Genomic DNA, 17,938 nt, shown 5'->3' on the forward strand with positions numbered 1-17,938 from the left:
GGGAGACTGGGAGCCCTTTCTCCATGGAGGGGTGACATTTCTCCTGGGGCATTAGGCTCTCTGTTCCTTTTCATCCTTTTTTGCATCTAGGCCATTCCACTGGCTTATCCTGGGCACAGTCAACTGAAATCCTTAAATCTTTTTCACATGAACTTTTGGCAAGCTAGGCCTATCCCGTGGACACTTGCACAGATGAAGTTTAGGTTTTTTTTTTCTCAAATTTTTGCAGTTTACCTGTGGTACTTTACATATGTCACCATGCTCCTGATGTTGGCTGTTATGTTTTTGTATTCCCATTCTACTAGCCAATGCATAGAATGGTTAAGTTTTGAATCTGGAAGGGATTTTAAGAGTACTGCAATTCAGGCTGTTCAAAGTGATGCACGAGAAACTGGCTGTACAGAGGGGTGGTTGGTGCTAGGCTGAGATGGGATTTTCTTTCTCATATACCGAGAGCCTAGGCAAGTAAGGGTAGAAAGAAATGGTCAGTAAAGAGTCAGGTACTGGTTATTGAGACTTAGATAACTTCATTTTATGTGTAATTGGATACTGTTTCATTTTTGTCTTATGTATATCTTTGATTTTCTTTGTCTCTGAAAGCAGGAAGAAGGTTCTGCTTTTCAGTTCTTATGTGTTAGGATGCAAACTGAGTTTTATAAACATTTTGCTGAAGTTAGTTAACATTAATAACTTCCAAAAGAGCCGTGGAGCAACCAATAGTATTGCTGTTGTTACACTTGGCATTACATAAAGAAAACGCATAAAGTATAAAATGCATTAGATTGATTCTAATGAATATCCTTTATGACCAGAATTCCAATTTGCCTGGTGATCAAGCTTAAAAAACAGGAATGGCTACTCAGGGAAGGACAGAAATAATATGGGATAAAAGACCAGTTTCCACCATTGATCTGAATGAAGTTCATTATTCTCAAACATGTGTGATGGATTTTATTCAGTAATTCAGTTAATACTGTAAAAGCTAGTGTGGTGTTATTTAAAAATTGTAAAATTTATACCAGAATCTATTCCTAAGATTGAGTCTGGCAGTTCAAGCATTGATAGTTTCAATTTCTGGCATTCATCTGAAGAATGCCTTACCCTGGATCTCACAGATGTTGGTTACAGGGCTGTGGTGGGGCTGCTTTGTGTGTTTGTGCAAGTTGGATACTGCCCAAAGGTACTCAACCAACGGAGCAAGGGAGGCTGAGAACCAGCCCACGCTTGGTTCACCAACGTTGGTTACCTGTGAGTTTTCAAAGCTGCAGGTTGGCCTTATTTATAATTTACACAAAAGCACCATATATGCGAGGGTTGCTGTAAATTACTTTGTCTTAAAAAATTAACACTGGTGTTGTTGAGGTGATTCGACATCATGCCCACAGATGTAATCATTTGAATTCTATACATTTCTAACTCCTAGGAAGGAACAAGATTATTTGTTTGAACTGTAAGCTTTATAAAACAGACCAGTTCTCACTATTGTCCCAAGTTTGATTAAGCTACAAATTTTTGTCTTAAGTAATTATCTGTGCATTTGCAGAGACAATCTTTTGAATATTGGTTTAGACTGTCGCCTTGGGTTTTTGGTTTCTATTCATAGTGGAGTTTAGTTTTCCTATTATATTTCATGGTTTATAGGCTTCTGTATGTTATGCAGTGAAGCATTTGGGAGCACTTAGAAATGTATGGCTTTCCACTTTCACATTGAAATAATTTATCCTCATATATATAAAATGACATTTTTTTGTTGCAAATAATTTTGCTCCAGGAAAACTATGCTTAATAAAGTGGACTCCAACCTCTAAGAGACTGATTTAAAGATGTTTAAAGAAAACATACTGCTTTCTAACTTGAAAATACTCATTTTTTTATCCTAAAAAAAGGTATGTATAAATTGTGGAAGAACAGCTATTGGTAAGCAAAAATAATAAGCCACCAGTCTATCTGGAGACTACTTTTAATGCCCCTTCTAGGTCTTTTTTGTAGGTCAGCACAGTTTTAAATTGTATCTCTTTTGCTGAAGATAAGTAGCAGAAGTAACTGCTGTTCACACATTATTTACTTGTTTTTATCTGGTCTTAATAATAGCCCGCACACCGGAGTGAACTAGGGGAAGATGAGGCAAGGGGGGAATTAGTCTCTGCAGCTCACCCCGGTTCCAGTGTTAGGAATGACATCTGCATAATTTCTGCTTTTCCTTCAAGAATAAAACGCCCTTGATAAAGACATAAAACTGATGTGAATAAATACTGAAGTGTAATTTGCATTCAGGTTTCTGGTTTTCCTTTTTTGTCTCTGTATGTGGTTCCACTGTCTGACCCACTCATCATTCACTTGTTCACTCGGCCTTTGAGGAACCGTGGCAGGCCCAGGACCTCAGGGCCTCCCCTCCAGGGACTGACCACCTCGTTGTTGGGGACGAAGGCCGGGAAACAGGCTACTTCCACTTTGGCATCCCCTTGCCCGGCATCCTTCCTCTGCTTCTTTATACGCTCAGACCTGTTGACCTTCCCCATGGCCATGGTGATCTGTGGGAAATGCAGATCTGGCCAGGTCACAGCATTGGCTGGCCCGGCCTGACGCTCGGCCTCAGCTGCTGACACTTGGTTCTGCAGGGGGCTGGTCTCCTTGGCTTGCTGCGCCCCGCCTCTTGCTGCCCCCTGGGCCTTGACTGTCCCCCTCAACACCCACCTCCCAACCAACCTCTGTTCCCGAGTGCTCCGCCCAGGGGTCCTCTCCTCCAGGCAGTTTTCTTTGACCCCTCTCTCTCTGACCCACCTATCCCCAAAGGTAGGGCCTTTCCCTGTGTGCCCCGTGGGCCCAGGTGTATTGTCCCATTGCTCACATGCCCTTGTTTTCTCAACAAATGTTACCCTTCTTTCTCCTTTCGAGACTACGCCATATTCACCCCTCTGTTCCCACTGCCAGCACGGTTCCTGCTAGAGAGCAGTCTCCATTCATGTGAAGTGGTAATTGCAGTGTTCTCCTGTAAGGGTTGGTGCGAGGATTAAATGAGGTGATTCCTAGGAATTGCAGTAAAAGGCTGTGTCTGCACACAGAAGTCTTCTGAAAGAGGATTAGTGCCTGACATACAATATATTAACTTAAAGTAATTGACTGAATTCACATGAAAATGTCAGGAAAATTTTCCCCACCCCAACAATATGCACATAGTTATAGGAAATATGGGTGGTCACCATTTCTCTATGTAGTATTAGGTAAAGTACAAATAAGGTGTTTTTTTGTTTGTTTCTATTGTTCTAACCCAAATGGCTTACCTATATCCCTTGGAGTACCTTCAAATAAGTGTATTTAAATGGAGGAGAACTTAGGGTTTTTTTTAATGCATTTTTTTATTGCAAAATATAGCATAAACAGAAAAGTGATAAATTTCAAGGTTCGGTTTAACAAGTAGTTAAAGAGCAAATTTCAAAGTATAGTATGGATTACAGTTCCACAATTTCCGGCTGCTCTAATACATTAGAAACTAAAAAAGAAATATCTATCTAACAATTCGGTGGTCATAATCATTTGTTGAATCCTAACTTCTCTGTTACACTCCTCCCTCTCATTTGATCGTTCTTTCAGTCTTCAGGGATATTTGGACAAGTGACCATTCTAACTTCTTCATCTTGAAAAGGGGTGTGAACTTAGTTTTATATTACCTACTTTTTTTTTTTTTTTTACCTTAGGGTCGGTAAACAGAAAATTGTGTTTATTTGCCTCACACACTGAAGTGCGTTTGTCCAGTAACCACTCCGCCAGGCGCGGGAGGCACTCAGGGACGAGCTCCCGCCCCCAGCCCAACGTCTCGTCTCGTGTGGGAGGAAGCCCCAGCGCTGTGGCATGTGTTACAGTAGAGGGCCGAGTGTCATGGAAACCCCGGGGCGGGCAGCCTGCTGGGGGGCTGAACTGGGTCTGGAAGAATCGGTGGAGACTGGTGGAGAATAGATTGGAAGGGCGTGCAGGAGTAAAGGCTGCCTGCTCGCCTGCAGTGCTTTTCAAATGTAAACCACAAGCCAAATAACATTTCTTGAAAAGAGGTTTATTTTGTCTTACTATGACGAAGTAAGGTTTTTACTTACTTTGTCATAGTTTTCCTGTTCTCCCAATGGTGAGAGAATGAATATAAACAGATACACTAGAGATACATATAAATTCCCAGAAACAGTTGAAAACAATTTTCCATCTGTTTCTGCATTAGACCACGTTGTCATGTTCAAAGAGTAGCTAGGCAGTAAATCACATTAGAGGTTCAATTGAGTATTTGTAGCAGTTGAAAAGAGTTACGATGGTTTTTTTTTATTGTTGAAAAATATATTCTGTAGAAATTAATTCCATAACTCTAAATAATGGACACTTAAGTTTTACTCAGTTAGAATTTGCTTTCCTTATTGATTGCATAATGTCATTTTAATTTCTCTTTATAGGCTTCGGTGGTGGTAGCTTCTGGCACAGCTTTCCCATTTTTAGTTCTGTTTATGTTTGCTTTGGAATGGTGGGATGGGTTTTATTGCATTGCTCATATTACACTATATACACTCCAAGGTCCCAAGATAGATGACTGGTGGTAACTGTTATCTTTGACTTGGAGTTGTTCTCCACTTTGTTCCTTCACCCCCTCTATCCCAGGGCTTCTTTTAGGGTCCTAAGCCTGAGACCTGAGGATGGAATTCAGGGGCTCTGTAACTCGGAAAAGGGGGTTTATATCTTTATTTTCCCTAACCTCTAACAGAAATTTAGCATTTCCTTCAATTGCAAATGTTGTCAGCAAACAGTTGACAGTTTGCTGTCATATTAGCAGTTCCTGCAACTATCACATCGTTATTTTCATATTGCATTATAGTTGTCACACATTTTGCAAAAGTACTGTGTATGGTTAGCATCACTTTGAAATTATAGACATTATTTGGTTTGCCACTAGATCATGTTAACTATGGTAATAAAGAAAGCACATAATACTATAGCATAATTATTTTGATCATTCTCATTCAGTATAATTAATTTCTTTTACATTCCCTTGTGTTTTATTTTCTGTATTTAAATTCCTTTTTGTGAGAAGGTTCCATAGGCTTCACCTGCCTGTCGAAAGGGGTCTGTGGCACACAAAGTTGAAGAACCTTGGCTTTAGACCCTAGGGTATATTTGAGAGAGAGTACACCAACATTTGCTTCTAGAGGATTGGCAGGAATGTGGGGTAGGTAATTAAAAGCCAAGATACCGTCCCACACTGGAGGCAACTACTAATCCCCCTCAACCTTGCTCGTTACTCAGCCTGCAGCAGCACACAGATGGGCACGCCAGTCCCTCTGTGGCCATCGCAGTATATGCTCACCACCAAAGAAAAAGGGTTAAACTACATCCTCAGTGGGCTTTGAAAAAACACATGAATTGAGTCCCGTCCAAAAATGGTTAAAATAAAAATAGCTTAGGCACTTAAAGGGGTCAGCCTTCAGCTGTCTGGAAAAATCTTATAATCCAGAAGGACTTATTCCCAGCATTTCTTCTGGTTGACTATTTTTGTAGCATTTGTTCCTCCTGCAAATATTTGTTGCATGCACACTATGCACAGCACTGTGTTGGCAAAACCACAGGATCATCATGGTTTTCTTTTCTAAGGTGTATTTCGGATGCTTCTATCTCATCATTAATTCTTCATTAATAACTTCGATTCTGAAATCATTGATTTTTATTTTGAGTTGCATTCATTCACGCATTGAGCGTATTGGGTACCTTCTTTGTGCTGGGCACTCTTGTGGGCACTTTGAGCTCCATCAGTGAGCACCAGTACTTCTCTGCTCTGACATTTGAACATTTAAGTGTTTTATGCTCCAAAGGGTGTTGGACTGTCCTGAATGTGCCACAAAAACTATTTGCCACCCATAGTCCTTACATATTTTGTAAGGAGGTAATTTTCATGGTCTATTCCTGTGGATCCTTGTCGTATCTTCGGGCTGCTGGAAGGAAGATGGAAATGCTCTGCTTTCTCAGCAACATTTAGATCAGGGCACCCCTCTTTTATATTTGGAGTTGTTGGAAAGTTAGGGTTGGGTTGAGTGGGGTGGCAGAGTTCTGTTGCCTACAGGATGCTTGGAAATTTGTGACCATGATGGGTAGTATCTGTTGCTGGCTGACATTACAGAATTAAATGTATTATCAGTTCTGTACAGAAAGGCGGTCAAAATAATAGCAACTAGGTACTGTAACTTGAGTAGAAAGATGACCTTTTCTTATCTTGCAGACATCAAGATTATAGTTAGCATTATTTGGGAGTGATTATGAGCTAGGCTCTGTACTAACGACTTCCCCACCCAGTCTTTACTTTTGTCCTCAAACAACCCTACACAGTAGCTGGCAATATCCAATTTTGATAGAAGAGGCAATCGATCTTCTAAGAGCTTGCATAACGTGCCCAGGGTTGCACACCAAGCAGCAGAATTTGGAATGATTTTAGCATGCCAGTGACAGAATTTCCCTGTATTCAGCTTCAGATGGCACCACAATTTAAGGCTCTCTTTCTCTTAGTAGTTCTGGGTAGCAGAGAGATTTCATCTGTCTTTGTGAAGGTTATTCTGTTTGAGTTTGCTCTCCAGCATCTTCTCCCCTTCCCCAGCCTGCCAGTATTGTGGTGTAGTAAACAATATTGCGTTCAGTGTCATCATTTTTCCCATTCCTCCTCTCCCTGCAAACAAACAAACCAACCCCTTATGTACTTTAAAATTCACCCAGGGATCCGGGCGGTTTATGGAAATCAGGATGTTCATCAGCCTTGAGAGTCTCAGACAATTTACAGAACTGGTTTATTATCGAACAGAGCTCATGACAGCCAATGTAAGGTTAATTGGAAATTGAATCCTGGAAAGATTTTTTTTAAAAATCATTATAATTTTTGTATTTCCATTGTGTATAGGGTTTTCAGTGAGCAAAATTGATGCTGTGCCTATTCGAAAATAATGCGGTGTTTCTGTACAGGTTGGCATGTTGATGAAATAAGCCCATGATTATTAGTTATGGAACAATATAATCCTCTTTTTTTCTTAAGAAAATTGCCATTTAGTATACCTAAAAAAACCACGTGGGAGTAAAAACACACTATTTATTCACTTAGATATTTCTGGGTTTGCGATTATGGGAGACTTTAGTTTCATATGTTTCTGTGTATTTCTTTTATATGTGTGTATGTTAAACTCATTACTGGGAAAAATAAAGATGATTAAAGAATATATCCTGCTGCTGTGTTTAAAAACATGAATGGATTAGTGAAAAGCAGCAATAAAATTAGTGTCTATTTTTCCTTCATTCTTGGGGTTGGTCCTTTTACGCCCAGGCAAGATGCCGCAGAGGCTGCTGCAGCCCCCACTCTTTCCTTGGCGCTGCCCTCAGCCCCAGCCCCAGACTTCAGGCCCCCCCCCTGGAAGGGAGTAAGAGGATTGGGGAAAGAAGTTCCTCTTTTTTGTCTACTCTGCTCGGTAGTAACTAGAGTACAGTGCCTTTAACTTGGTCATAAAATAGAATGTTTAGCCATTCGGTTCAGCCCAGGGATGCCAGCCCAGCGGGCTTAGCTGGTGCTGATTCAGATTGAAAGCCCCAGGGACTGGTGGGGGCTGGGGGGAGTGGGGGAATTGGGGAGAAGAGTACATAAGAAGGAGGTCTTCCATAGATAAAAATATTTGCTTTATTTTCCTCTTAAACAAGGAGTCCAGAGAGGGGAAGGATTCAGGAGCCAGGCTTTGTATTTTCTAGTAGATGCTTCCATTCTGATAAACTGATTTCATTCAATGTGTTTGAAATACAAATGGGAAATGTAAAGTGGGCAAGTTATCAGTGAACCCTGAGCAGTCTATATTTTACTGAGCATTATGGTTACGATTTGATTAAGAGTGTTTGTGGCTTAGGTAGTAGGTGTGTTAACCAGTGTTCTTCACTGGTGTTTCTGTGTGGGCATGTGATCATCCCCTAGCCTTGCTTTGCAGTTGCCTTGGTGCTGAGACAGAAGCACAACCTCCTTGGGGACATAGATCTCTGTTTCTTGTGGCTTGTGGCTCTGAACCCTGCACCTGGCACAGGTAGCTCCTCCCCATCCCCATTCAGTTCCTTTGAAAGAGGAAAGCCTTGTCTTTTACCTAAGAAATTAAATCCTGCCCCTGGAGATCTGGCCAAAACCTCAAAATCCCTTTGCTGTGTTTTTCATTGATCTGGATTCTGCTTATAGGTAAGTGAAGAATGGAAGTGAATCCCGGAGAGAGGGCAATGGCACGTGACGCTCCAGTAACCTAATCCCCAAAGTCTGGCATAGGAGCCCCACTGCGGGTGCCTGTGTAGGCAGTGGGCCGAGAGGAAAAGGGGAGGAAACCACCTTCCGAGGGAAGCAGCACCACCTCTGAGTGTCATGTGTAGACCCGTGTGTGAGGCAGCTCGTAGACACTTTGCAAACTACATGAGTTTTCTGGTCCTGTTTCCTAGCCCCTGTGCGTCCTGGCTGATTATGATCTTTTCTCATTTTACATGTCAGAAAGCAGAGAGGGCACAGGAATAATGCATAAACAAGCCATTCAGACATCAACTCCACTTTGGCTGTATTACTGAGAAAAATTGATATCTGAAATCTTATGAAATTCCCCCTTTTTTTTGTTTTGTAGAAAAAATTTGAGTTAGCCTGAACTCCCTGACAGTCTTTGGTAGTGGTTTTATTATAAGGACGAAGTTTGGTAACCTCTGTTAAATCATCCTATTTGGTCTTAATACTTTATTTGAAATACCCTCTACACTAAGGAGATACTGTGTTTATTGTCTTAACCTCCTTAGAATTTCTACTCCTGCAGCACTTGGCATTCCACTTTGATTAGCCATCTGAGTCCCTCTTTTTCCCTGTGTCTAGATGGTAGGTTCCTTTGAGGAAAAGACCCGTGCATGATTCATATTTGCATTCCCCATAGAATTTGGCGTAACATACAGAGCAGGAGTAGGGTTCTGAGTTGCAAGACACAGATGGACAGTCCAGTGTAACATGGCATAATCATGACTATCAAAGAAGATTTACTGACCCAAGAACCCAGTTTTACTGGCTTCAGGCTCACCTGGATCCAGGTCCTTAAAAATATCAGAAGGGTTCGTTCTCTGGGCAGGCCATGGTGGCTCAGCAGGCAGAGTTCTCGTCTGCCATGCCGGCAACCCGGGTTTGATTCCTGGTGCCTGCCCATGCAAAAAAAAAAAAAAAAAAAGGCGGGGGGGGGGGGGTTCATTCTCAATCTTCCTCTCCCACTTTTTCCCATCCTGTCTCTGCTCTTCCTCCTCTAAGGTGGCTCCACCCTCTGGTAGGCTCTTTACATGTTATGGTACCCAGCATTGAGCATCTACCCTTGGAATTGTAGGTCAAAGCAGTTTCTCAGCTTCAGCACTACTGACATCTTCAAACATGTAATTCTTTGTTGTGGGGACCGTCTTGTGTATTTTAGAATGTTTGGCAACATCTCTGGCCTATACTCACAAGATACCAGTAAAACCTCCTTTCCCCAGAAGCAGCAGTCACCTTCTTTCTTTCTACCAATTCTTAAAAACTCCTACGCCTAGGGGTTTGGCCGTAAGTCTGTGTGGGTGAGGCGTGTGGTGACACTAACACCAAGAGTCCATAGGGTTGGGTGGGGAATGCTGCAGCCAGGGCCATTTGAGGCTGGGGGCTCCAGAGTGTCCATCAGAGGGTACAGAGGAAAGCCCCTAGAAGAGGGGAGAAGGGGGCGGAAAAGCCCTTGTCTCTGAGAGCCTTTTTGTGACCTGGGGTTCCCAAGTCTGGGGGTGGAGACCTGGGTTCTCTAAGGGAGTCTTTGGAGGTAGCAAGACCACCAGTTGAGCTATTTAGGAATTGATGGAGCTCGACAGGTGGATCCCAGTTTGAGATAACCTACTTGAGAAGTGGAGGGATAAGGAGAAGCTGACAGTGGGGGGAGCTGAGCTAGAGGGTTGGGAGCAGGAAGCTTGGGGGCATTTAAATGTTTTGTGGATGCGGGAAGAGACCATAAGGAACAGGACAAGAGACTGAAGGTGGGCCTGGTTCCATGCACTCCTTGCCCATCTGCCTTCCTGTTCTTGCAGGTGCTGCCCGGATGGCGGCAGTAGTTGTAGATGGAGATACCATGGGCCCAGAGCAAATCTTCCTCAGTTCCCCAATTCTGTGGGGCCACACCAGGGCCCTACAGAAGGCACTGGGGATTGGAGCAGCGAGAAGCCTGAGGAAGAACAGGAGGAAGCCCGGTCAGGCCTGACTGGCTGCTCCAACCAGCCCCTGACTGAAGATCCTGAACAAGAGGAGATGGAATTAGCACCAGTAGGTGATGGAGAAGCTGTAGTTGTGGACATCCGGGAGCGGATCCAGTCGCTGGGTCTGCATTTGCCTGACCTGCCATTAGAGAGTGAGGATGAAGAGAAGGAGGGAGCTGCAGCATTAAGCAATCACAGCTCTATTCCCATGGACCCAGAACATGTAGAGCTGGTGAAAAGGACAATGGCTGGAGTAAGCCTACCTGCCCTGGGGATTTCTGCCTGGGCTCTGGAGAGCTCGGATGCCCAGTGGGAAGATGTGGTACAGAAGGCTCTCCAAGCCCAGCAGGCGTCCCCTGCCTGGAAGTGACCACAGTGAGAGCTGCCTTACCTCCCTGCATTCCAGGCCAGAACCAGTGCAGGGCTGAACACATCCCTGGTTTTAATGTCCATCTCCATCTTCCCCATCTCCCTTTCCATATCAAGACCAATAAGACTTTTTCTCAGAGACCCACTTTATTCAGTTTTGTACATGTGAGGACATTGGCCTGACCCCACCCACCTTAGCATGTATTGCTCTGTGGAGAATAAAGCACCCTATGTATACACACACACTCTCTCTCTCTCTCTCTCTCTCTCTCTCTCACACACACACACACACACACACACAAACTCCTAGGCCTAGAATTCGTTGATCTAGATTGAGGAATGTGCCCCCCTCTGAACTGAGTACAGGGCTCGTGGAGGGATGGGTACTGGAATATGCTGGTTGGTACAGTCCAGGCTTGCCAGTCCATTTGTGAACTGGGTCTGAGATCTTTCGACCCATCTAGCCACTAGAGTATGACTTGGGGAAGATGCTATTTAAGATTAGAGGAGAGGGGAATGGAATCTAGGCAGGACAAAGCAAAAAATCTTGGACCGCAACAGGGACTGGGAAGTCTTTCTGAATTGAAATCTTGGTGTGGTGGAAAGAAGATGGGTCTTGGCATCAGGCAGATGTGTGCTCCTGTCCTTGCTTTTCCATTTATAAGCTGGGGAATTTGAGGTGAATTTTTTCCCCTCCTAATCAGTCAAAATTATACCTGTGAAAATACAAATTTTTATTGAAAAATAACACATAAAAACAGAAAAATACAGAAATCGTATGCTCAATGACTTTCCACAGTTTTAATTATCTTGTATAGCCAGCACCCAAACCACAAAACAGAACAGTCCTGAAGTCCCCTTGGGCCCCCTCCCAGTCGCTTCTCCTTCTGCTTTCCATCATCATAGTTTAATTTTACCTGCTTTTGAACTTTTGTAAGAGTGGAATTAGACCATTATGATTCTTTTATGCCCAGTGTCTTCTACCCAACGTAATGTGTATGAGCATTTACCCATGTTGTGTATGGCAGTAGCTTCTTCATTCTCATTCTGGTGCTTTCAGTTGTATGAATATATAGTGATGTTTTTCACTTCTGTTGATGGACATTGGGTTGTTTCTAGTTTTCAACTGTGAGAAATGCTATGAGCGTCCCTGAGTGTGTCTGATGAGTCAGTATGCATCCCTCCTAGTTATGTACCTGGGATGGGATTTATGAGTCCTGCCCTAGGGTTTTAACTGCTCTGAAATTTCTCAAGTACTTTTTGTTTTGAGGCAAATGCAACAACAAATAAAAAAGACTTATATGGCTGTCAACTAATAAAGGTTCCAGGTCTTCTTTAACTGTTTCATATGGGGTTGATAATTTGGATCTGAGGAGATAACCCATGGGCACTTGTTGGCTTGAAAATCAGTTTTAACAAGTTTGATATGTTTGGTCCTGGATAATAGATGCTACACATCTATTATCAGATGCCCAATGCTTTAGCTGATTTTTCTGTCTCGTTTTTCAGAAAAGACATTATATGACGAAATATTCCTTCATTGGTGGTCTCTTTCCCAGTCACTACAAATTCCAAAAGGCCATGATTAAAGAAAAAAGTATTCTGGCATGTGCCCTGGAGAAGGGAATCAGTTGCTTCGTTTATTGGTTACTCTGAATTTATTTATTTGTTAGTTTTATTTGCCCTGATTGCTGTGATTTTCTGCTAGTGCATTATGATTCTGATCAGGTGTTTCTTTGTCCTTGAGAGATTATTTTGAAGTAAACTTCGATCAAAATTATGGTGGCATTCACTCTTATGCATTTAATTAGCTGAGACCTTTGAAATGTAGTGAATTTGCTGTTCTGATTTGCCCATATATGGTATAAATAGCTTGTCAGTTACCCGTGTAATGATTTGGCATTTTTTTTTTTTGTCTTTATCAGTTCATCTGTAACTATGAGCCTGGTCTGGGTCCATGCAGCTTGGCTGCTGATGTGCTGTTCAGTTAGCCCAGGGGCTTATGTGCAAGTGGTTTGGGGTATGATAGAGTGGAGCAAAGGGTGAGGAGTAGATAGATGTTCTTGTTAAGCATGTTGTTGTGTGTTGTGTTATAAATCCGGGGTTCTAGACCCTGCACCTATTAGAACTTCTTGCTCTGCTTCTGAAAACTGCAGGTGCCAGTCCCACCTTCAAATAGACTGTTTCATTTAGACTAGTGCAGGGCTAGATGTATTTAAAAATACTGGCATTCCTAATGTGCAGCCATATTCATCTTGGGAATCAATGCGTTAAATGAAGGGGTTTGGACTTTGAGGATCTATGTTCCCTTCCAACTTGATTTTCTTACGTGATTCTATGATTTCCATCCATATTTGCGCTGATCAACTGAATCATCTGACAAAGTAATTTTATATTCTTATAGTGATATCTTATCTCACTATCTTTTCCTTTTCCACCTTCTCTCACCACCTTTCCTTAGCTCCTGCAGCCATTAAATTACTTCTTATGTTGGATTTTAGTATCTTTGTTTTCAGCGTTTGTAGCAACTTGTTGATTCAGTCTGAAGTTGTAGTAAATCCTTTAAACAGTTGTTCTGGAGTGTGACATTGGATTTTTTGTTTGCATGAAACTGTCTCTGTGGGGATTAAAGGCTAAAAGTTTATCCAATTATCCTTGTGTGTCATTTCAGAACTAGGGAAGCTGAATACTACTATTTGCTTGTGATGAAAGATTAAGAATAAAAGATGTACGAGATAAGGCAGAGGGGCCGAATAAAGTAGAGCTTCCCTGTCTTAGAGGCTGACAGGCATTAGCATTCCTTATATGCCCAGACGCCTCCTCAGCCAGCTAATGAACATGTTTGCTTTCTCTTTGGTGAAGATATAACACATCAGATATTAGTCTGACCTTTTGGCTGATTGTAAGTGCAAAGTGGGAGTTGAGACATTAGTTCACCATGTGAAGCCGGGACAGGCAGAGAGACTGAACAGTCTCCTCTCGGGACTAGTTTTCAGAAACCTGTCAGCTGCTTTGCTCACGCTTGTGTTATAACAGCTGTCATATTACATTGGAGATTGCATATTTATATGAGTCTCTTATTATTTTGGCTGTGAGCCTCATAAGGTCATGGAGAATAATGGCTTTTTCATTGGATGAGGTATATTCAAATCTTTATAGTCAATTTCAGTCCTAACAGGCCAAGTGTTGCATAACAAGAATGCTTACCTGTGTGTTATCTAGATATGGTCAATGGTTGTTTTTTTCTCTTTAAGTAATTTCAGTAACAATTTCTAGTAAGATGTTTTCTTTTTTTCTCTTCCATTTTTTTTCCCTTTTATCAGAGAAGTTGTGGGTTTACAAATAATCATTATTAAAATACAGGATCTCATGTACCACAGAATGATAGCTCATTTTTATAATTGTGCTGTTAACCATAGACCTTGGTTTAGCTTAGGACTCACTGTTTGTGTAGTGTACTTCAATAGATTTTTAAAAATTTTTATTCTGTTTAATCTAACATATATGTAGAATCTAACATTTCTGCCTCTAATCACATTCAGACATATATTTCAGCACTATTAACCATGTTCACCGTACTGTGCTGCTGTCACCACCTCCATCACCAAAACACTGCCATTATTCCAAATAGGAACCCTGTACATTTCAAGCCCCAGCCCATTCCCTACCCATCCCTTGGTAACCTTTATATTTATTCTAGATTCTGCCTGTATAAGTTTGCTTATTCTAATTATTTTGAATCAGTGAGATCATGCGATATATATACTTTTTTGCCTGACTTATTTCATTCAACGTGATGTCTTCAAGGTTCATCCACATTGTCACATGTATCAGGATTTCATTCCTTTTTATGACTGAATAATATTCCATTGTCTATCTGGACCACATTTGATTTCTCCACCCATTGGTTGATGGATGTTTTGGTTTGCTAATGCTGATGAAATGCAGCATGCCAGAAAATGGACTGGCTTTAACAATGGGGATTTATCAGCTTACAAATTTATAGTCCTAAGGCTGTGAAAATGTCCCAGATAAGGTATCAACAGAATAATACCTTCTCTGAAGATTGGTTTTGGGCAAACTTGGGCTCCTCTGTCAAATAGCACGGCACATGGCAACATCTGTTCATCCTTCTCTCCAGGTTTTGTTGCTTCAACTTCTGGCTTTGCCATCTGTGGTTTTTTCTCTAAACTTCTCTGGATTTAGTTTTTCTCTAAACCTCTCTTACAGAGAAAGAAGCTCTCTCTGTGAGCCTCTCAATTTCATCTCTCAGCCTTTGTATGTGTTTTATCCTCTTATAAAGGACTCCAGTAAAAGGATTAAAACCTGTCTTAAATGAGGTGCATCACATCTTACTTGAAATGACCTAATCAGAAGGTCCCACCTAAAGAGGTCTGCACCCACAGGAATGGATTAAGAGAACATGGCCTTTTCTGGGGTACGGGTGCATACAGCCTCCAAGCTACCATAAGGGACACTTAGATTGCTTCCATCTTTTGGCAGTTCTGAAAAATGTCACTGTGAACATTGGTGTGAAGATATCTGTCCCTGCTTTCAGTTATTTTACATATATACTTAGAAGAGAGATTGCTGAGTCAGAATTCTGTTGTTAATTTTCTGAGGAACTGCCAAACTGTCTTCCACAGCAGCAAGCCATTTTACATTGCCACCACCAGTGAATGAGTGCTCTTATTTCTCTACATCCTCTCCATTTATTGCTTTCCACTTTTTTAATAGCAGCCATTCTGATGGGTGTCAAATGGTATCTCATTGTGGTTTTAATTTGCATTTTCCTGATAGTTAATGTTCTGTTTCTTTTCATGTACTTTGTAGCCATATGTATATTTCCGACTTTGTGACAGTATGCATATTTTCTTTAGAGAGATGTCTATTCAAATCTTTTACCCATTTTTTGATTGGATTGTGTGTCTTTTTGTTGTTAAGTTGGAGGATTTCTTTATATAGTCTGGATATTAAACTTTTGCTGGATATGTGGTTTCCAAATAGTTTCTCCCATTGTATGCATCATCATTTTACTTTCATGATGCAGTCCTTTAAGGCACAAAAGTTTTTAATTTTGATGAAGTCCCATTTATCTGTTTCTTCTTTTGTTGCTTGTGCTTTGTGTGCAAAGTCTAAACAACCACTGCCCAACACAAGGTCCTGAAGATGCTTCCCTATATTTTCTTCTAAGCATATGATAGTTCTGGCTCTTAAATCTAGTCTTTGATCCATTTTGGGTTGAGTTTTGTGTAAGGTGTGAGGTATGGGTCCACTTCCCTTTTTTTTTTTTTTTTACAGATGGAGATCCTGTTTTCCCTGCACCATTTGTTGATAGTGCTGTTCTTTCCCAATTGTGTGGCCTTTGTTCCCTTGTCAAAAATCATTTGTCTGTAAATATGAGGGTTGATGTCTGAGCTCTCAATTCTGTTTCATTGGTCTATATATTTATCTTTGTGCCAGTATCCTTCTTTGATTACTGTGACTTTGTAATAAGTTTTAAGATCGAGAAACGTGAGTCCTCCAATTTCATTTTTCTTTTCTAAAATGGTTTTAGCTTTTCAAGGCCTGTTCAGTTTGCTAAAGCTGTTGGAATGCAATATACCACAAATGGATTGGCTTTTATAAAGGGGATTTAGTAAGTTGCAAGTTATAATCCTAAAGCCATGGAAATGTCCAAATTAAGGCATTAATAGGAGGATACCATCACTCAAGAAAGGCTGATCACGTCTGAGCTTTCTCTGTCACACGGGGAGATATATAGCTATGTCTGCTGTCCTTCTCTCCCAGCTTCTGGTTTCAAATGGCTCTTTCAGCTCCTGTTTCCAGTGGCTTTCTCTCTATGTATATCTGGGTTCTGCCTTAGCTTCCTTGGAGCAGACTCTGGATTTTCATCTCTTAGCTCAGCATTTCCAAATGTCTGTGCCTTGGTTTCACCTCTGTGCTCTCTTAAGACCTCTCTGTCTGTGTTGGCTCTGAGCTCTGTGTTTTCTGTCTTTTATTCTCTATATACAGGGCTCCAGTAAAAGAATTAAAACCCACCTTGAATGGGTAGGGTCACATCTCTATCTAATTAAAAGGTCCCACCCACAATGGGTGGATTGCATCTCCATGGAACAAGCTAATAAAAAGGTCCCATCCAAACAGTAGGTGTGCACCCACAAGACTGGATTAGGATGAAAAGAGCATGGCTTTTCTGGAGTACATAACAGATTCAAGCCAGCACTAAGCCCCTTACCCTTTCATCTAATTTTTTTTTTTTTAGCATGGACAAGAACTGGGAATTGAACCCGGGTCTCCAGCATGGCAGGCAAGAACTCTGCCTGCTGAACCACCGTGGCCCACCCCTTTCATATAGATTTGATGATTGTTTTTTCCATATCTGTTGAGAAGATTGTGGGAATTTTGATTGGAATTGTGTTGAAACTATTAATTGCTTTGGGTATGATTGATAGCTAATGATCTCTAGTCTTCCAGTCCATGAACAAAGAATGTCTTTCCATTCATTTACATCTTCCTTGATTTCTTTTTTTTTTTTTTTTTTTTTTTTTTTTTTAAAGGAAAGACAGAGAGAAGGAAGGAAGGATAGAAGGAAGGAAGAGAGGAAGAAAGGGAAACATCTTTTAAACATTTTCTTGTTTTATTGTATTTTGTTTCTCCGTTTTCGTTACATGGGCTGGGGCCGGGAATCGAACCGAGGTCCTCCGGCATAGCAGGCAAGCACTTTGCCCGCTGAGCCACCGCGGCCCGCCCCCTTGATTTCTTTTAGCAGTGTTTTGTCATTTTCTGTGTACGACTCATTTACATCTTTGGTTAGATTTATTCCTAGATATTTGATTCTTTTAGTTGCTTTTGTGAATAGGATATTTTTCTGAATACCTTTTTTCTGATTGTTCATTGTGTATAAAAACTGCTGAGTTTTGGGTGTTGGTCTTGTATCCCACCCATTGCTGAATTTATTTATTATCTAGGAACTGTGTTGTGAATTTTTCAGAATTTTCTGTGTATGGAATGATATCATCTGAAAATAGAAGCTGTTTTACTTCTTCCTTTCCAATTTGGGTGCCTTTTATTTCTTTTTCTTGCTTAATTGCTCTAGTTAGGATTTCCAGTACAATGTTGGATAACAGTGGTGACAGTGGGCACCTTTCTTGTTCCTGATCTTAGGGGGAAAGCTATCAGTCCTTCACCATTAAGTAGGATCTTAGCTATAGGCTTTTCATATATACCCTTTATGTTGAGGAGGTTTCCTTCTATTCCTAGAGTTCTATGTGGTTATTTTTGAAGAGGGTGGGGATGGGGGCAAATGCAG

General features: G+C 41.3%; 1 protein-coding gene and 1 pseudogene across 3 annotated transcripts in view; both read left to right on the top strand.

The window, feature by feature from the left end:
• The window catches only part of TBC1D1 (TBC1 domain family member 1), a 246,463-nt gene that overhangs the window by 96,209 nt on the left and 132,316 nt on the right, over positions 1–17,938 (top strand). The window lies entirely within an intron of this gene.
• LOC143663132 (male-enhanced antigen 1 pseudogene) lies at positions 7,887–12,998 on the top strand (annotated as a pseudogene).

The sequence above is a fragment of the Tamandua tetradactyla genome, chromosome 19 (assembly GCF_023851605.1).
Source record: "Tamandua tetradactyla isolate mTamTet1 chromosome 19, mTamTet1.pri, whole genome shotgun sequence".
NCBI lineage: Eukaryota > Metazoa > Chordata > Mammalia > Pilosa > Myrmecophagidae > Tamandua > Tamandua tetradactyla.